Source organism: Protopterus annectens, chromosome 5.part0 (assembly GCF_019279795.1).
Source record: "Protopterus annectens isolate FY-2018-M chromosome 5.part0, PAN1.0, whole genome shotgun sequence".
In the NCBI taxonomy this organism is placed as follows: Eukaryota; Metazoa; Chordata; order Ceratodontiformes; family Protopteridae; genus Protopterus; species Protopterus annectens.
Window position 1 is genome coordinate 437,643,774 of NC_056735.1, and position 22,135 is coordinate 437,665,908.

Genomic DNA, 22,135 nt, shown 5'->3' on the forward strand with positions numbered 1-22,135 from the left:
TGTGAGAACCAGCCCAAAGTAGATGGCAGAGATACCAGGAATCACCAGTTGGCTCACAAAATACTCAAGGTCTGTAAGGTCAGCATGGCATGGAAGTTAACCACGTAAGTGTGGCACTTGTGAGGTTGGGGGAGAGTCATTCATAACCAGTAGTGTTTCAATATGTGTTTCTTTATTTTCTTTATCTGCATATCAATCAGGTGAGAAGAAGAGATGAGAGGAAAGAGGAAGATGAGAGTGCAGCAGCAGACAAAGGGTATGAATGAGTGAAGAAAGCAGCAAGAGAGATGTCATGAGTGAAGCAGAGGTAAAAAGGTGAAGAGGCCGAATTTTGGACTTGAAACTGAGATAAGGTTTTACTCTTTTATGAAGAAAAGCAAGAAGAGATCCCATTGTAGATAATGGTACAATGAGCAACCAAAGGGTGTTTCCATATGGACAAAAGTATAGTTACATTTTTTTTTCATTTACAACATTGATGAACAGTTGTTAAAATAGAAGAGGTGATAACATCCAGGTCTGCTGAAAGGTGATCAGTGAACATGTTTTCTGTTATTGCAAATGTTAGATATGAAAAACATTGGACAATTATTAAAATAGAAGAAGAGGATATAACTGCTTGCCTTTACTTCCCTTCTGAACAGAGCTGGATCCAGCACTAGGCAACATAGGCAGCCGCCTAGGGCCCCATGGGTATGGGGGCCCACTCTAGCCAGGAGGCTTTAACATAACAAAAAAAAATACTTTTTAACACCATAGTGGTTATGGCAGCACCTTCTCCTTTAAAAAAGACCATCCCTGCTTTGCACACATACCAACACATTTATAAACCCATTCCACACGCATGCAGAATTTAAACTATCCATTCCATTTATAGAGAAGGTAAGTACATGTGTGTATGTGTATACACATATAATTTTTACTAGCAGTTCCGATGTTTCTGCATGAGAGAGAAAGTGTGTGTATTCTTATGTATGTTTATGTGTGTATGTAATTTAAACTAGCTACTCTGTTTGTATGAGAGGTAGTGTGTGTATTGCTGCATGAGAGAGAATGTGTGTTTATGTGTGTATTCTGTCTTTGAAAATAGATGTGTGTATGTGTGTGTGTTGCTGTGTGAAAGCAGAGAGAAGGTAGGTCTATGGGAGAGAGTAGGTGTGTGTATGTGTGTGTGTTGCTGTGTGAGAGCAGAGAGCAGGTAGATGTGTAAGAGAGAGCAGAGAGAAGGTAGGTATGTTGCATGAGTGTGTGAGAGAGGAGAGAGAAGGTGTGTGTGTGTGTGTGTGTGTGTGTGTGTGTGTGTGTGTGCGTCTAGGTTTAACACCATTGAACTGTTTAAATTTAGCCTCATAATTTTGGTCTGTTTTTCATAAAATGTGTGGTTTTCTGGCAAATCACAGAGGATCAAAGTAATTAAATAAGGACATATAAATATATATATATATATATATATATATATATATATATATATATATATATATATATATATATATATACACACACACACACACACACACACACACACACACACACACACACACACACACACACACACACACACACACGAGTTTCAGAATTTATATCCTTCAGAAAAATGTAAGCTAACAGAAATCCTGCTATTTTAGCAACATTGTAAGTTAAAAAGAGCAATATTTAAAATCACTCCCTATTTTTTGGCCATTGCATCCCCATTATTTTAGGCTCTGTCCAGATTTCTTGCACTAAGAGGTTGAGTGGTAAGCATACCTCTCAACTGTCCAAATGTTTGCAGAATGTCCAGTTTGTGCCTCATATTTTTGGCCTAGTCCTCATAAAATTTATGTTTTTTTGGCAAATTACTGCAGAATGAAGTGACTAAATAATGTCATACATTTGAGTTTCAGACCTCATTTTCTTCAGAAAATGCACGTTAAGACAAATGTTATTTTAGCAACTTTCTTAGTCTATAAGAACAATATTTATAATATGTCCCTATTTTGGGGCCTTTGTCCCCCCATTATTTTAGACTTTGTCTAGATTTCTTGTGCTAAAAGGTGGAGATGTATGGTGGTATAGTATGTAATGCCCTATTTGTGTGTGTGTGGGGGGGGTGCAGGTTACTCTATTAACTTGATCAGACTTGACCCTGTAACTTGGTTACAGGAGGTGCAGGTTAATCTATTAAGTTGATCAGGCTTGACCCTGTAACTTGGTTACAGGAGGCAAGAGCCTGAATCCTCTACACACCGACTACCAAAGTGCTGTTGGAATTGTGAGCTTCTGTGGAGACAAGATCCTGAAGCCTCTACACAAACTTCTAGACTGCTGATGGAATTCTAAGTTTGAGTTTCAGTACATTTTCAGGGAGTTTTGAGTTTCAGTGCATTTTCATAGAATTGTGAGTTTGAAGTGAAGAAAAGTTTACTGTTCCTCATGCTAAGTCTGTTTTCAGTGTGCAGCTAATCCTTTTGTTTAGCAAATGGAAGTCACTGTTTGTGATGTACTGACACTGCAATGTCCTTTTGATTGTGGATTACTTGGCAAATTTTAAGGGGTGATAGGAGTGGGGTTTGTCCCTCCTCCTTTTAGAGAGATGCCTAGTAACTACGAATTTGCTGTCAGTTTGTCAATCATCCTCATCCCGTACTGCAATATTACCAGCTTACCGATTTTTTTTTTTTTTAATGTAACATAGACAATTAATTCTTCAAGGGCAGCAGGTACTGAATTTGGAGATGAAACATTGAAATGTAGTTGTTTGCCAGTAACAACCTCTTCATTAGTTATAGATTTCTTTAATGTGGAATTATTCGGATGACTTATACTTCTGCAGAGATTGTACTTATTGACTGATACTGGTGGATTGTAAAGACAGATTGGTATTTAAGCCTTAACTTTGATAGGGTTTCTGTCTATACACACTGAGCAGAGTGGATAAGAGTTGTTGACTGCAGCTGTTAGCTGAGATATATAAGTATCCTGGTTTTTGTTTGATTATTTATGCAGATTATTGTTTTTAACAATTAATATATAGCACTTTTATTGTCTGCTTTTTAGTCTTCAAGTGTATTTTATTGCTATTAACTAATCTGCACAAGTAACTGATTTGTCTGCAGTTAAAAGCATTCTGTATCTTTACAAATCTTTATATGTTTGTGGCTTTCTCTAGTGTTACTGGCTGTAGGCTATTGTTTCTAGCTGAAGCCTCTCTCGAGTGGGGGCTGGTTCTTTTGTGTTCTTGTAAAAAAAAGTTGTTCTTCTGGTATTTAAGCCCTAACTTTGATAGGGTTTCTGTCTATACACACTGAGCAGAGTGGATAAGAGTTGTTGACTGCAGCTGTTAGCTGAGATATATAAGTATCCTGTTTTTTTTTGATTATTTATACAGATTATTGTTTTTAACAATTAATATATAGCACTTTTATTGTCTGCTTTTTAGTCTTCGAGTGTATTTTATTGCTATTAACTAATCTGCACAAGTAACTGATTTGTCTGCAGTTAAAAGCATTCTGTATCTTTACAAATCTTTATCTGTTTGTGGCTTTCTCTAGTGCTAGTGGCTGTAGGCTATTGTTTCTAGCTGAAGCCTCTCTCGAGTGGGGGCTGGTTCTTTTGTGTTCTTGTAAAAAAAAAAAGTTGTTCTTCTGGTATTTAAGCCCTAACTTTGATAGGGTTTCTGTCTATACACACTGAGAAGAGTGGATAAGAGTTGTTGACTGCAGCTGTTAGCTGAGATATATAAGTATCCTGTTTTTTTCGATTATTTATACAGATTATTGTTTTTAACAATTAATATATAGTACTTTTACTGTCTGCTTTTTAGTCTTCAAGTGTATTTTATAGCTATTAACTAATCTGCACAAGTAACTGATTTGTCTGCAGTTAAAATCATTCTGTATCTTTACAAATCTTTATCTGTTTGTGGCTTTCTCTAGTGCTACTGGCTGTAGGCTATTGTTTCTAGCTGAAGCCTCTCTCGAGTGGGGGCTGGTTCTTTTGTGTTCTTGTAAAAAAAAAAAGTTGTTCTTCTGGTATTTAAGCCCTAACTTTGATAGGGTTTCTGTCTATACACACTGAGCAGAGTGGATAAGAGTAGCTGACCACAGCTGTTAGCTGAGATATACAAGTATCCTGTTTTTTTTTCGATTATTTATACAGATTATTGTTTTTAACAATTGATATATAGCACTTTTATTGTCTGCTTTTTAGTCTTTGAGTGTATTTTATTGCTTTTAACTAATCTGCACAAGTAACTGATTTGTCTGCAGTTAAAAGCATTCTGTATCTTTACAAATCTTTATCTTTTTGTGGCTTTCTCTAGTGCTACTGGCTGTAAGCTATTGTTTCTAGCTGAAGCCTCTCTTGAGTGGTGGCTGGTTCTTTTGTGTTCTTGTAAAAAAAAAGTTGTTCTTCTGGTATTTAAGCCCTAACTTTGATAGGGTTTCTGTCTATACACACTGAGCAGAGTGGATAAGAGTTGTTGACTGCAGCTGTAAGCTGAGATATATAAGTATCCTGTTTTTTTCGATTATTTATATAGATTATTGTTTTTAACAATTAATATATAGCACTTTTATTGTCTGCTTTTTAGTCTTCGTGTGTATTTTATTGCTATTAACTAATCTGCACAAGTAACTGATTTGTCTGCAGTTAAAAGCATTCTGTATCTTTACAAATCTTTATCTGTTTGTGGCTTTCTCTAGTGCTACTGGCTGTAGGCTATTGTTTCTAGCTGAAGCCTCTCTCGAGTGGGGGCTGGTTCTTTTGTGTTCTTGTAAAAAAAAAGTTGTTCTTCTGGTATTTAAGCCCTAACTTTGATAGGGTTTCTGTCTATACACACTGAGCAGAGTGGATAAGAGTTGTTGACCGCAGCTGTTAGCTGAGATATATAAGTATCCTGTTTTTTTTTTTTTTGATTATTTATACAGATTATTGTTTTTAACAATTAATATATAGCACTTTTATTGTCTGCTTTTTAGTCTTCAAGTGTATTTTATTGTTATTAACTAATCTGCACAAGTAACTGATTTGTCTGCAGTTAAAAGCATTCTGTATCTTTACAAATCTTTATCTGTTTGTGGCTTTCTCTAGTGCTACTGGCTGTAGGCTATTGTTTCTAGCTGAAGCCTCTCTCAAGTGGGGGCTGGTTCTTTTGTTTTCTTGTAAAAAAAAAAAAGTTGTTCTTCTGGTATTTAAGCCCTAACTTTGATAGGGTTTCTGTCTATACACACTGAGCAGAGTGGATAAGAGTTGTTGACCGCAGCTGTTAGCTGAGATATATAAGTATCCTGTTTTTTTTCGATTATTTATACAGATTATTGTTTTTAACAATTGATATATAGCACTTTTATTGTCTGCTTTTTAGTCTTCAAGTGTATTTTATTGTTATTAACTAATCTGCACAAGTAACTGATTTGTCTGCAGTTAAAAGCATTCTGTATCTTTACAAATCTTTATCTGTTTGTGGCTTTCTCTAGTGCTACTGGCTGTAGGCTATTGTTTCTAGCTGAAGCCTCTCTCAAGTGGGGGCTGGTTCTTTTGTTTTCTTGTAAAAAAAAAAGTTGTTCTTCTGGTATTTAAGCCCTAACTTTGATAGGGTTTCTGTCTATACACACTGAGCAGAGTGGATAAGAGTTGTTGACTGCAGCTGTAAGCTGAGATATATAAGTATCCTGTTTTTTTTCGATTATTTATATAGATTATTGTTTTTAACAATTAATATATAGCACTTTTATTGTCTGCTTTTTAGTCTTCGAGTGTATTTTATTGCTATTAACTAATCTGCACAAGTAACTGATTTGTCTGCAGTTAAAAGCATTCTGTATCTTTACAAATCTTTATCTGTTTGTGGCTTTCTCTAGTGCTACTGGCTGTAGGCTATTGTTTCTAGCTGAAGCCTCTCTCGAGTGGGGGCTGGTTCTTTTGTGTTCTTGTAAAAAAAAAGTTGTTCTTCTGGTATTTAAGCCCTAACTTTGATAGGGTTTCTGTCTATACAAACTGAGCAGAGTGGATAAGAGTTGTTGACCGCAGCTGTTAGCTGAGATATATAAGTATCCTATTTGTTTTTATTGTTTATACAGATTATTGTTTTAACAATTAATATATAGCACTTTTATTGTCTGCTTTTTAGTCTTCAAGTGTATTTTATTGTTATTAACTAATCTGCACAAGTAACTGATTTGTCTGCAGTTAAAAGCATTCTGTATCTTTACAAATCTTTATCTGTTTGTGGCTTTCTCTAGTGCTACTGGCTGTAGGCTATTGTTTCTAGCTGAAGCCTCTCTCAAGTGGGGGCTGGTTCTTTTGTTTTCTTGTAAAAAAAAAAAAGTTGTTCTTCTGGTATTTAAGCCCTAACTTTGATAGGGTTTCTGTCTATACACACTGAGCAGAGTGGATAAGAGTTGTTGACCGCAGCTGTTAGCTGAGATATATAAGTATCCTGTTTTTTTTTGATTATTTATACAGATTATTGTTTTTAACAATTGATATATAGCACTTTTATTGTCTGCTTTTTAGTCTATGAGTGTATTTTATTGCTATTAACTAATCTGCACAAGTAACTGATTTGTCTGCAGTTAAAAGCATTCTGTATCTTTACGAATCTTTATCTGGTTGTGGCTTTCTCTAGTGATACTGTCTGTAGGCTATTGTTTCTAGCTGAAGCCTCTCTCGAGTGGGGGCTGGTTCTTTTGTGTTCTTGTAAAAAAAAAAATGTTCTTCTGGTATTTAAGCCCTAACTTTGATAGGGTTTCTGTCTATACACACTGAGCAGAGTGGATAAGAGTTGTTGACCACAGCTGTTAGCTGAGATATATAAGTATCCTGTTTTTTTTTCAATTATTTATACAGATTATTGTTTTTAACAATTAATATATAGCACTTTTATTGTCTGCTTTTTAGTCTTCGAGTGCATTTTATTGCTATTAACTAATCTGCACAAGTAACTGATTTGTCTGCAGTTAAAAGCATTATGTATCTTTACAAATCTTTATCTGTTTGTGGCTTTCTCTTGTGCTATTGTCCCCACCTTCCCACCCAGTTGGTGTCTTGCTCTTATACTTGGTGGCTTTGCAGTTGTCCGCCCCTACTGTAAATCTGATCTGTGACACTCCCCCCAGTCTAGTGTCATTAGCTCATTCTACCTAGTACAGAGAGAACATTTGATAAGGCCTTCTGTACAGAGAGAACATTTGATAAGGCCTTCTGTTTCTCCTTTTTCCCTTTCAAAAAAAAAAAAATTTTTTTTTTCTGCCTGAATCTCCTTGTGTTCTGACTGTGCTTCTCAAACATTTTGGAAAAATAGAGTATATTTCAGAGCATTTATTATAACTGTAATTGCCTTAATATTGCTACAACTCAAGTGCTCTAGGTTGCACTGCATCTGAAGTGTTTGTGTGTTTTAGCTGCTTTTCTGTATATATATAGACTTCTCTGTTTCTTTAACTAAATAAGTTCTGCAAAGTTTTTTTATTGCATTCCTGCCTGTATTTCTGATTTTTTTTTGCACTTTTAAAGTTTGTTTTTGCTTAGTTTAACTGGTAGGCTACACACTCAAGTGTGCTAGCCGAATTAAAGCATTTACTGTGTTTCTGTACCTAATTTCTGCCACTTTGTACAAAAAAAAAAAAAAAAAAAATCCTTGTTTCCCGCCTTTACTGAACTAGAATAGTCCAGTCTTCAGGTATTGCTGATCTCTGGGCTGTGTCATAGTTCCTGTGTTGCCCATATCCTTATTTGGAAAGGAGGAAGCTTTTTTGTTCACCAGTGAGAGTGGGGAGCTCTGAGCAGCCTATCTGTCCCTTGAGGAGTCGTTCCAGCCCAGTGACCTGTAGCTTATTGGCTGTTTTGGGCCATTTCCTATCTCTTTCTAACCCCCTGCTTTAAAGCCAGCTTTAGCACGCTTTTGCACTAGTAATTTAAAGTTTGTCCTGTTTGTTGCATTTACCTGTTGAGGCTACACACTCAAGTGTGCTAGCCTGCGTTACATATTTATTGCATTTTTCTGCTGTTTGTTGCAAAAAAGAAAAAAACAATTATCCTTGTTTCCCATCTTTCCTGACCTAGAGTAGTCCAAATACAGGCTTTGCTGTATTCTGGACTTTTGTAAAGTTCCTGTGTTGCTCATTTCCTTTCTTGGATAAAGGGAGGCTTCTTTGTTCACCATTGCAGTGGGGAGCTTAGAGCAGCCTATCTATCCTTGGAGAAGTGTTCCCAGCACAAGAATCTGGTAGTCTATTGGTCGTTTTGGGCCAATTTCTAGCTCTTTCAAGTCCCCCTGTATAAAACCCTCTTTGGCATGGTTTGTGCACTTGTTACTACTCAGCCAAGCTCCTTGTGGTCCTGCAGAGTGGTGCTAGCAGCAGAGAGGCTAAAAGAGTGACTGCTAACCTGAAAAAAGTGTTTTTTTTTTCCTGCTACTACCTGGGCGACTGTCCGATCTAGCTAAACTGCAAGTATTTCTGCTTCTTGAACTGTTTTAAACTGTTTAAAGTTGTTTTTGCACCTGCACTTTTAAAGTTTGCCCTGTTTGTTGCATTTACCTGTTGAGGCTACGCACTCAAGTGTGCTAGCCTGTGTTACATATTTATTGCACTTTCCTGCTTGCTGTTTGTTGCAAAAAAGAAAAAAAAATTATCCTTGTTTCCCATCCTTCCTCACCTAGAGTAGTCCAAATACAGGCTTTGCTGTATTCTGGACTTTTGGAAAGTTCCTGTGTTGCCCATTTCCTTTCTTGGATAACAGTAGGCTTCTTTGTTCACCAGTGGCAGTGGGGAGCTTGGAGCAGCCTATCTATCCCTGGAAGACCGTTACCAGCACAAGAATCTGGTAGTCTATTGGCTGTTTTGGGCCAATTTCTAGCTCTTTCAAGTCCTCCTGTATAAAACCTGCTTTAACATGGCTTTGTGCGATTTTGCGCATAGCGCAGCATCGGGCAGCACCGCTAAATTGGGTTTAAACCATTCTTGGCTCCACAAAGTCTGCTCTTCACTTTTTCCCTTAGAACTGATCTAGATCTCATAATAAACACCCTATTCCCACTCTAAAGCCTGGCACTTGCTCACTAAAGCAATTATATAAGTCAGCACTAAAAAATTAAAAGCACTACACCCTCACAAACTCCCCTTGAGTACTTTGTTCCTTATTGGCCCTTTTTTTCAATTATAAAGGAATTACCAATACTATTCTAGCATGTCCAAATGTCAGTTGTCAATCTCCTCTCCGGTCCAGCTGGTGAATCTGGGAATCTTGAGGAAATGTTACAACTGCCTCATGTACACAGACAGCCTTCTCCTCCTCCCAACAAATTCCAACACATGTGAGAGATGCAACCATATAGCCAAACTGGAGGCTAAGCTCTCTCAACTCAGTACTGGCATAACCAGTCAGGAGGAGAAGGAAACCACACTCACTGCAATTCCAGTCTCACATAGACCTACCACGACAGCAAACTAAGCACAAACACACAAAAACATACTCGGAGGCTCTAAATAAAAATCTGCCTAAGCAGCAGAGACCTCCAAAGCAGACACCCAAGCAACCGCTACCCCAAAACAAAACACGTGCAAAACATAGCTCACAAAGCCAGTGTGCCAAACAGTCACAGCCCTTAAGGCTAAACAACACACCTGATACACTTGTAATAGGTGACTCTATCGTCAGGCACACTGACGTCCCGCTCACCAGGCTGAACAAGGAGAAGGTCACGGTGAGCTGCCTGTCAGGCGCTAGTATCCACCACATAACACAAGCACTCAGGTCACTCCAAGGCAAGTACAAATATGACACAGTCATTGTCCATGCTGGTGTGAATGACCTGAGACGTACCTCCCTGAACTACATGAAAAGACACATAGAGGAGCTCTCTGAGCATGTAGCCCAGGCCGGTATGACCCTGACCTTGAGTAGCATCTTACCCTCACCAAGAATGATGCCACAATATGAGGATAAGATGATCACTTTCAACAATTGGCTTAAGTATTGGTGTCATTCAAAGGGGATCCAATGCCTGTCTGCCTGGGATGACATGCTCGACAAGCCACGGTGCTTCGCTAGGGACGGCTTGCACCTGTCACCCCTGGGCTTTTGGATATTGGCAAAGGCTCTTGCCACCCCCATAGTGCCTTTTTTAGACAAGGCTCAAAAGACAAACCCACCTCCATAGGTATCACAAGGGATAAGAAACTAAGAGTAATGCTACTCAATGCCAGAAGTCTAAACCTCAAGATGCATGCACTGGAAACTCTCCTTAGCATGGAGAACATCGATATCTGTGCAGTAACAGAAACCTGGTTCAAGGCTCCCGAGAGCACCCCAGCACTACCAGGTTATACCTCATACCATGTTTTTCGGCCCCAAAACTTGGACTGAACCACAAAAGGAGGGAGAGTATTAATATTCGTCAAAGATACCCACACCTCTAGGTTGGTAGCACAGCACGGAGCATCAGAGACTATCCATGTGCAACTAACAGTGGGTAAAACTGCCTTCCAGTTTATAGCCTGCAACAGACCACCCTCCCAAACCCAGGAACCCCACTCGGCCTTCCTGAGAACACTGGAAAATATGAAGGTCTCCCCAAACACCATTATATTGGGCGACTTCAACTACCCTAACATAGACTGGGAGCATTACTCTAGCTCCAACACCCTAGCCCGAAGGTTCCTAGAATTTATAAACTCAAATGCTATGGAACAACTTGTTGCCACTCCCACAAGTGGGGAAAACATACTGGACCTGATCATCACCAACATGGGGACTCTATGCTCCAGACCAGAAGTGTATCCATCACTGGTAAGATCAGACCATAAACTAATCTCACTAGATATTCACACCCGACCCCAGCCCCTGCCCAGAAAACCACAGTGAAAAACTTCTCTAAAGCAAATTTCACACACCTCAAAACCGAGGTGGAATCCTTCAAAGCCACCGGGCCTGTGGAAAATACAGCCCAGACCGCAGAATCCTTTATAAACTCATTCTATGAACACCTTCAGGAATGCATGGATCATGCAATCCCAAATAAAACCAAGACCCAATCCTCCAAAGTTAGGCGTCCTGTCTGGTGGACCCCAGCCATAAACAAACTATACAATAGAAGGAGGAAGCTACTACATGATAGAGCAAAATCCCAAAAAGGGAAGGCATCTCTGATCAGTATTAGCAAAAAACTATGGGCACTCATAAAATCGTCTAAGGCCAGCTTCGAGAGAAAAATTGCACAGGACACTAAGGATAATCACAAGGCTTTCTTTAGTTATGTTAGGAACCTGGGGGGAATTCCCAGATATGCTCAGAATTAGTCCAAAATGACAAAAAATACACTGAACCCACAGACATTGCCAACATCCTAGCTGACAGGTTCAGCGCAAACCTCTCCCCCCCCTTCCCTACCAAAAGGGCAAATATCTATCCCTGACGAGTGCTGCCCCCCTGACATCTCAGATGCTCAGGTAAGAGCCGCCCTCTCCAAAGCAAAAAACACAGCATCAATGGGACCAGACAGTGTCCCGGGCTGCGTCCTACATGAACTCCAAGAAGAACTAAACCCAAACATAAAACTACTGTTCAATCTCAGCCTTACTACAGGATATGTACCCAAAGAGTGGTGTACAGCAACAGTGGTCCCTCTCCACAAAGGTGGTGCCTCAACGGATCCTGGAAACCATCGCCCCATAAGCCTGACTAGCTTGGTCTGCAAAGCTATGGAAAGGATCATCATGGACCTCATAAATAAAGATATTGGGGACCTACAGACACTGGATCCTACCCAGTTTGGCTTTGTTAAAGGCAGATCCTGCCTCTTAAACCTGGTTGACTTCTTTGAAACAGTCACCAAGGCCATTGACGAGGGGAAGGTGTTCCACACAGCCTACCTGGACCTTGCAAAAGCCTTCGATACAATACCCCACTCGGGCATTATAGACAAGCTCACCAGCTTAAATATAAACCCCTATGTCACTAGATGGGTTGCAAACTGGCCCAAGGACAGAACCCCCATGGTTAGAATTGCTGGAGCCATGTCAGACTCCAAACCAGTTACAAGTGGCGTCCCACAAGGCTCAGTCCTGGGACCTCTCTTGTTTGGTATATATTTCTCAGAGGTACAGGCTAACATGGAAGGACTGTGGCTGACCAAGTTCGCAGATGACTGCAAACTGGGCACCATAATCGACTCTCCAGCCAACACAAGCATCCTACAAAAGGGCCTCATAGAAACAGACAACTGATGCCAGAGCTGTGGCCTCAAGCTAAACACCAAAAAGTGTATAGTCATCCCCTTTGGCATAAACAAAGTGCCCACAAATTACCACATAGGTGGTAATCCATTAAGTTCAGAAGAAGTAATTAGGGACCTGGGGACCCAAGTTGATAGCAATCTCTCATATGACAACCACGTGGCCAAAGTGGTTAGAAAAACATTTTATATAGCCCACCTAACCATGAAGAGATTCACATCTAGATCAGGTCATTGTGCCTCTTTTACTCATCCCTCATCAGGCCCATAATTGAGTACAATGCCCCTTTTGGTATGTACCTTAACAGACACCTGGAGCAACTGGAAAGACCCCAAAAGTACCTCACCAAGAGGATCAAAGGGCTCAAACAGATGCCATATGCTGCCCGGTTAAAGAAACTCCAGCTCTACTCAGTGGCATACCACCTGCTCAGAGGCGATCTGTGCCTGACGTATAAAGCCATATCCACCCCGGAATTAATGGACATGCTGCACCTCCAAAAATCCAAATCCCATCGAGCTACACGCTCGAGAGACTTGAACCTCAGCATTGAAATAAATAGGACATGCTGGAGGGACATATTCATAACGCAGAGGCTCCCTTCACTCTGGAATAAAATCCCAGTCCAGGTTAGGTAGAGTCCCTCATTGACTCTCTTCAAGAGGAAGCTTGATGAGTGAATGGGAGATTGTAGGTTTATACTACCGGGTATTATACTAATCTCGAAAAAGGGCATAGCAAAATTAATTTAAAATGGGTGGCGAAAGCCAAACACACTCTGGCTAGGCTTATAAATGCCCTAGGGCAGATAGCCTAGTATGAACCTATGAACCTATAAGAAGTTTGAGTGGCCTTTTATGATTAAAATGTTGTGAAATGGGCATTTTTGCCATTTTTGGGTCATACATTTTCCTTCATTCCTTACTGGAAAAATTTTCAAAAATACACGTTTAAACACATTCTAACAAATGGTGCTGTATTACACAAGGAATATAATTTATACAACCAGGAAGGTGAATCAAAAGCACATACATGTATGCATGACCTTTAAAATGTGTAATAGGAGCCTATAGTTTGAAAGCAGCCCAAAGGTAAACTTCTCCACTGGCCAGATGCATTTTATTGAATGTGGGTTTTAATGCTATTTCAATCAATATGGCAGAGAAGTTTACTGCTCATGCTAAGTCTGTTTTCATTCTGATACTTTATTGCTTGTTCGGCAAATGGCTATCAGGGTTTGTGCTATTTTATTTCAATATCTGTAATCGTAGAAGTAAACAGGAAAACAGTATGCACACTGATAGGTTTGAACAGTGTTTATGGTAACTGGGGATAAATAACCAGGTAATGGAACACTGGAATGGCTGAGGAGGGGGCTACTGTGGGGTGGGGTTGCTGCAGGGGGGACTGCACTGGGGGGCACAGTCTATTACCCTGCAAAGTGCCCCTTTTGACCATGATCCAGCTCTGTTTCTGAAGGGTGATTATTGGACATATGTTTACAGCTCTTGTAAATTGTTTTATACATTCTGAGTTAATAAATAGAAGTTTTACATGCTCAGATATAACTATATATAGATTAGGTTTTTTCAAGTGCTGTTAGAAGGCAGGGAAGTCAGTTCTTATTAAGGAGAGAGGACAGGTAGTATGGGGGATGAGGTTTGCCAGATTCTATTATGAAGTCTGGCTGTTTTTTTTTTTTTTTTTTTTATTATTATGCAGAACAGATCCATTAAGAGGCAAAATACTGGTAAATACTATATTTCACTGAATGCAGACATTTTTGTAGTGGTAAAAAAAAAAAAAGATTTGTACCTGAGAGACTACTCAATTACTCAATGTAGACAAGTTGTATTATGTTACATGAATAACAATTAATGTCTATGGATGCAAGGAGTTAAGAGCTTGAAAGGGGAAAGATTAAAATGAAATTATATCAGAGGCAGAAAGGACAGAGATAACAGCCTGAGTCAGGGGAAAGGGTGATTTAGTACTGGGGAGCAGTACTCGTATGGTTGTTATGGTGGATAACTGGCAGTGACAGTGACTTGTCTCAATGGGGAAGCATCGTGTACCCACATGTGCTACTCAGGTACCAAGGGATAGAGAGATTGTTTCGAAGTAGGAAGGGTAAACAATGAGGAATTCAAATATAGGATTATGAATAAACAAAAAAGGACAATGTTTTGAGTAGAATTTAGAATTAAAGATTGCATATATTAAACTTACTGAAACTAAAGTTGGCAAGGACAGAGAAGAGAGAGAGAGAGAGAGAGATGATTAAGATGCAGAAGGAATGGTAAAAATAGGTCGGCGTAGACTGTGTTCCTAGACGTTGGAGAAGAAGGGAAGAGATATTAGTGAAGGATAGTGGATGGTGGTGGTAGAACAAGGGTGCAACATAGGTAAGCAGTAGGTCAGTGATTGGTTGTAGCACTTTTGAAGACTGAGCAGTGAGTGTGGGGTCCACCTAACACCTAGATGGAGACAAATTAGAAGAAATAAAAAGATATGCTGGAGTAATGGAAAGAATGTGAACCACAGAAGACAGGGTAATATTTGTAGTGTTAGGGCCAGTATTGCAGAGGTTATACTGGAAGGTAAAACTTAACAAGTAATGTCAGAAAAGTTTAAAGAATGCATGAATGACTGGGAGTGTTAAATGCATGGATGAAAAATTGGGAGGGTTGAGTCAGAATGCATGAATGACTGGGAGTGTTAAATGCATGGATGAAAAATTGGGAGGGTTGAGTCAGTTTACAATTAATAGACAGGGATATAAACCATTAAGCTGGACAGGATGTTAGTGGTTGATGAAACTCAATGCAAGGTGAAGGTGTGTGTGTGTGTGTGTGTGTGTGTGTGTGTGTGTGTGTATATATATATATATATATATTCACTCATAGTTCTAATGTTGTGGAAAGTGTGGAAGAAGGGTTTAAGGTAGTGGAGGTGAAACCAAAGTAAGTGTACAGTGCCAGATCATGCAGAATGGATGTGGGTGTGTGATTACATAATGGCATAGAATCAGGGAAGATTTACATCAGGAGCAGGTGCATGTGAAGACTGTATAGTAAACAGGCAAGCCGATATTGAATATGGTGGGTAGAATTAATGAGCTGTAGGAGGAATTAGATGAGACAGACGAGAACAAACTGCAAGTGGAAGAGTAGGGTGAACAAGTGGAGAAATAAAGGGGAAATGGATATGACACTGTTAGTTTGCAGGCTAAAGACTGAGGAAGACTTCATAGGCACTAGGAAAAGAAAGAACGAGAAAAAGATAAGAGAGTTATCCAGAATAAAGACTTAATAAAGGCATTCAGGAAAAGATAGGATGAAATGATATGTGCAACTGGAAGTAGGTTGGATAAAGTCTGGGAACTGGGATGGACTAGGGATAGGGGACACGGACAAAGAAAGGATGCATAGAGAGGTTATCACATGGGACATTAAAGGTGTAATCAATTATATGAAAAAGGTAAAGCAGTTGGTGTGGATAACTTTCAATTTGATTACTATAAAGTGTTAATAGTTTAGGCAGGGGAGTATATGGCAAATCTACTAAAGAAAACAGCAGAGAAGGGAGCTATGCCAGAATCTATAACTAAGGCATATTATACTTCAGTGATGCAAGAAATAATGACTAGGGTATATGTACCTGAGCTGGACACTCTATTGCCAAAAGTCATGGAGAATTCATAAACCGGTTTATTGAAAGGTGGGTCTTTTGCAAATCATTGGAAATTGATGGTGAAATTAATGAGCTAGTGTGAGAAGGAAAAGATAAATGGGGCTGAATAGTAGCACTGGGAATACAGAAGGCTTTCATCTCAGTAAATCTGGAGTTTATAGACAATAATTTTGAACAGCTCTGAGGGAGCAGATGGCTAAATATAGTATTACAGCATTTATCAAGGAACCTGGATTTCAAATTAGGGTAGACGGGGCTTGTCAGATAAGGAAAGGTTAAGTAGAGGAACAAGGAAAAGGTGTCCATTGTCCCTATGGATTTTTATATTGGTCATAATAAACTGGCAAAGAAGATAACAGATTGATAGGAACCTAGAGACAATGGAGATGTAGTATAAATCTATTTGCTAACAAATGCATGTTACAGCTGAGGGATGTTGAAGAGATGCTACCTCAGGTGTTAACGAATTTGGAAAAGAATCTAGTTCAGTGTATCACCCTAAGAACTGATGTGTAATTCAGCTGGGGAGATAAAGACAATATGGGTGCCATGTAAGAAGGGAAGAAGTATTTGTTAATTAAAATATATCCAAAAGTAGGAGAAAATAGGAAAAGAACCCTAGAAGAGCTATGGGATACTATAAAGGGAATGTTGAAAAATGGACAGGTTGGGTAAACATGCTGAGTGAAAAATAAAGATAGCATGAATAATTATATTACCATTAGTAATTTATATGCTAAGACATTTGCAGATTAAACCAACAACAGTGACTAGTGGAAATAGAAAAGACACGTGATATATTTATATGTAGAGCAAAGAAGAGTAGGATAGGAAGAAATGAGAGCAAAGAAAACAGCTAGTGTGTACCTGAATATAAGAAGTATGCAATGAATGTAGCACAAGCATTGATAAGAATGAAAAATGAGATGGAAGATATGGGAGGAAATGATAGGAAAGGTGATAGGGAAGGAGATAGGGAAGAAATATGATAAGGAAGCAACAGAGGTGGGAATAAAGAATTGTATAGAAAAAGATGATGTGACTGAAAGGGCCATGAACAATTAAAATTATAGATGTGATAAGTGAGATACATCAGCATATATCTAGGAAGTAAATGTGAGAGTGGGAAGAAAAAGGTTTGAGATATAATGAACAGGTCGAATAAGAAGGGAAAAGAGGGCAGTATCTGACCTTTGAGTAGTTCATGAGGACTTTTGGATTTAAATTTAAGGATTGATAAGAATATAAGGATGTAATTAGGAAAAACTGATATGGAAAGGAAAGACAGAAAGAAAATAAGGAGAGTATTAAAAGAAAGATACATGAATGTGGAGGTACAAAGAAAGGAAAGCTAGAGTAAATATATAGGCATCTCAGAAAATTGGAGGAAAACCGATAATGGGTAAGAAACGAGAAGTGGGGTGAAGCATGGCTAATGGTGAAGTTCTTGAAGGATTCAGACCCAGTGAGGGATCAGCTTATGAGGTTAATACAGCAGTGTAATATGAGGGTTCCTATAATGCAACTGAAAATCCATTTAGGCAAATATGAAGACGTCAAACCGTATTGCGCGAAGTACGTAAACACTGAATGTTCAAAACTGCAAATTTCGAAATGCTGATATGTTTTGGTTGGCCCATCTGCAGTATAACTCCGTAAGGTAAGTGTGCGATAGATAGAACTTTAGTGTTAGGATTTGGGTTAAGATTAGTGTATAGACAGGTAATGTATGTAAGAGTTAGTCTAGTGTTAGATGTAGGGTTTTTTTAAGCGTATGTATGTGTATTATTTATTTTGTTTAGGTGTATGTCTGTAGGGGATGAGTGCGGTAGTTATGGACCTTAGGGTTAGGGAGGGGTTAAGGAGAGTGCATAGATAGTTGTGTTTGTCGGGCTTAGTGTAGCATTGGAGGTAGGGTTTTGCTGCTTTAGTTTAGGTTAGAAGTAGGGCTTGGTTAGTGTATGCATGTGGTTTATTTATTTTGTTTGGGTAGGTAGTATGTAGCGGGTGGTGGGGTTGGCCGAATATGACAGTTCGGTATATATATTTTTTTTCATGGTTTAGTGCATTCGGGATTTTCGCGGTTCGCAGTATAAGAGTCGATGTTTCGGTATTCGTGCATAGGGTTTTTCACTGTGGTAATATAGACCCTAATATGACCCCATGACAGTAGGAGAGGACGGTCTGTGGGGAAGAGCAGAACACTGGAGAAGTGGGAAGAAAGAAGTAGGTAACATTCATGTAAGGTGGGGATGAAAAGCAATGCACAAGGAATGAAGGAAAATGAAAATATTATGCAGCACATTGTAAAATAAAGAGGAAAAGCAGGGATGGATAGTATGCTTACACTGAGTAGATGAGATGAGGAATAGGGTAAAGATGAAACACAGGAATTGTTATAATTGTAGGATTACTGAAAATGGAAACTGCTAAGGGAAGGGTTACATAAGATATAAGTGCTATTAGGCAGGCATGATAAGATAATGGATAAGGCAAAAATAGTTAATGGGGTAATAGGAGTTAGAGAACATATTAAAGGAGAAGTAGGATTCAGTATAGAGTCAGTAGTAGAAAATGGAGCCTAGTCAGAAAAGAGAGTGGTTGCATAAAAATCATTACATGTTAAAGAAGGAATGGCTGAAGAAAAGGGGAAGGGCAGTGAGTAACCGATAATTTTGTGTTTTGTGTATAATATGCAGGTGGTAAACATGGCTGGATATTGTAATATGGATGGGTCAAAACTTATTTTGTATGTAGTTAGAAATGTACTGCTATTCTGAGTACTCACAGAACTACTAAATTACTTCCTTCATCCATTTGTGCCTTCATTCAAAACTTGTGTCTTAAATGGGAAGCTGCTCATACACACTACAGCAGGAAGCTTTGCATGCATACCCTTAAGAGGTATTTAAGTGAAACCAACACTGGCTTTGGTTGGCAACCAAACATGAAATGTTTGGTAGAAGGGAGAACTTATGACCGCATTACTGTCTCACAAATCTTGTCAACTGTTACACCTCTTTAGAAGACAGCAGAAATTGCTGACCCTTTAGTTAAATATTCTCTGGCACACTCTCAATAGATTTATAGGCATTTATAAAATAAAAAAAGTCATATTTAGACAGATAATCACAAATAGTTTACTTTCCAGTTGGAAATCCTTTGTGATAAATGTTATCCTAATAATGTATAAAATATTTCAACTGTATTTTGAGAGTAGATTTAAAAGGTTGATAGCATTTTAATTTAATGTTATTTGAAATACATTTTAGGCATAAGGAATAGCTTAATAGACTAGGGGACTCTATCAATTCAAAACATAACATATGAGGGAGAGAAAATATATCAACACCTGTAGAATGGTCACTTACCTGGCTAGAATGAATATTTATTTTTCACCAGGGAAGCGGGACTATGCAAATCGACCCAATTCTGTCACAGGCCAGTTGCAAAAATGTACATGGTCCACAGAGAAGTTTAACAGATCAAAATGACAGTCCCCCAGATTCATAAATCTTCCATGCAAGACTAATCTAGTCCTGCACGGAAGCGGCAGTTTAAGAGGAGGATGTCAGCGTGCCATGCATATTAAGGAAGACGCGATATCTGAACCCCTAATGTTTACACGGAGCGTGGATGTGTGCAGGGGGTGTGTCTGAGAGCAGAGCTCTCAGAATAAACACGCCCCTGCAAAGTAGAACAGAACAATGTGTAAATAAATGAGTTAGACCGTTCATAAGTGTCCACATATCCCCACCAACAGTCCCCATGTGTTCAACAGCAACAGTACACTGAAATAAAATGAAGAAACCATTGTAGTATTTTTTAATATATATATATATATATATATATATATATATATATATATATATATATATGCATAACGTCCGCCTAATAAACAAATAAACAGGCATTCCCGGTTCGAGTCCCACTGCAGCACATATCATTTTCCATGTGAAACCTGTATATGAACATATTCTCACATCTTTTTGCCATATAACCTACATAATAACATTTAAATGTGAACTGGAGTACTGCATTAAATGCACATGTGAAGTGTCAGTGTCATAATGATTAAGGCACTAGTAAGTAGGTTTAAGCACAAATAAGCAGTAGTAAGTGTGTTTAAGTGTGTTTGCGCAGCAGTAAACATTGCCTACACAGACTAAGCAAAATAGAAACTAACTGAGTGTAAGAAACTGTAACGAGAGGTTAGCATTGCAAACTCACGCATACCTGCTTACAGCTGCTTTAAAGTACCTTAATCACTCTGTATCCAACAGCCCATGTTCTGCCCAGCAACAAAATAAACTACCTCTGCAAGGGTCAAACTGAGGACCATGTACAGTATAGTCACAGTAGTTAACCACTAAGCCATCATAGCAATAGATATGAATGAGGTATCAGCAAACTAATCCTCACCACAGGAAAACCAAACATGTGAACTGAATCTATGTACAGTGTGAAGTGATATAACCTTCTACATAAGATAAATGTGTGAACTGGAGTACTGTAGTAAGCATAGATCTGAGGTGTGATTGTAATAAAGTGCAGAAGTTCCCAGGTCCCCATACAGTGTATGTACACATGAATCACAGATACCAGATACATATATAACCTGTAATGAAGAATAAATCCTTGACAAATGGCAAATATAGTGATAACCAAATATTAAGCAATGTTAACTGCAGCACAGCTCATGTTAATAAGTGTAAGCAATGCTTAGGGGAGCCAATTCAATCTGCCTAGTGGTATACCTCTTTAAGCAGTGCCAGCCTTTTTGTAGGCAGGTGTGCCCATAGCTTAGCCTTTTCAAAACTGGCCAATCATGAGAAAGTGCGGGAAAATGGCCATATTTAAACCCCACAGGTGAGAATACTTCTCATAACTGGTTGTAGCTTCCTACTGCAGGCAGAATGGCTGATGTGGGTGAAGGCACTCGATTTAGAATGCAGCGCTGGGGCATCCAGGAGTCAAAAATCATGGTATGGCTGCTAGTAAAACACCATGGTCAGAGACTACTGCAGGGCCAGTACCAGGGTTCGCAGTACAAAACGGAGGCCTGGGACAGTCCTGCCCGTGACCTCACCAGTGCCACAGGTATCCCCCAGACTGGTGAGCAGGTCAGGCTCCATCATGCTAATCTGAAGCGGTGGAGGAGGGATGTACAGAAACAGTGGATTCAGGAGTCTTGGCAGATGGCCAATTTCCCAGTACTGAGTAAGTACACATTCTACTAAGTAGTAAATAATTGCCTAGCTTGTGTATACTATGGATAAGTATGGCTAAATATCAATGCATTTCTCTGACAACTGCAGATGAGTGGGCTGCGAACCAGCAAGCCCATGATGTTAGGCTGCAAAGGCTGTGTCGCGAGGCAGGTTAGTAATCAGTCTGTATGTACTGTCATAACAAAAAATATAAGAGCCTTAGAAAGTGTTGTACCAGTAGAAATAAATGTGTAATAGTCTGTGAATAAAGGTATAACCCTGGAGTGCTTCTGTTTACTCTTCTCTCATATGTTGGCAATCTGTTCCATACTATAAATACTATCTTAAGCAGTGTCATCCACACCGTGGTATGCAGATACAATGGGTATGAATTCCTGCATAACAATGTTGGAAGTGCCAAGAAGTCAGTCATATCGTACAAGTTAGGGAAACTTAGAAAACAGTAAAAAGCTTTACATCATTTCCCTGATAGCACAGTGCATTGTGATGTTACCTATAATTTTTTGTCACACAAAGCAGGGGTTTGAATCCTGGGAGTGCTACTAAGTTGTATGCGTAATCATACCCCACAACTGTACAGATTGTGATACAATGTTCAGATAGAAAACTGTATGCAGAATTACACCCAACAACTGTACAGAATTTGCTTGAATGTTCAAATTGTAAGTTGTATGCAAATTTATACCCCACAACTGTTCCAATCTGTCCAGCATGCCCAGATAAATGTCCCGTATCACCAGCTTGGTATCCTGTTCCCCTGAAAATTCAGTGTGATGAGCCAAGAAATGTAGACAGCTGTCAATGACATATAACTGATAGTCAAACATGCACATAGTCAGAGAATGTATATGAAAACAAACCTGTCATTCTAGCACCTCACCCAAAATGTATGACAGCAATTCTCAACATATGTTGCATTAACACCTGCAGCCTGTCACGCCTGTATGTAAGACACATGTCACATATATAATAATCTATAAACATACCAGTATACAA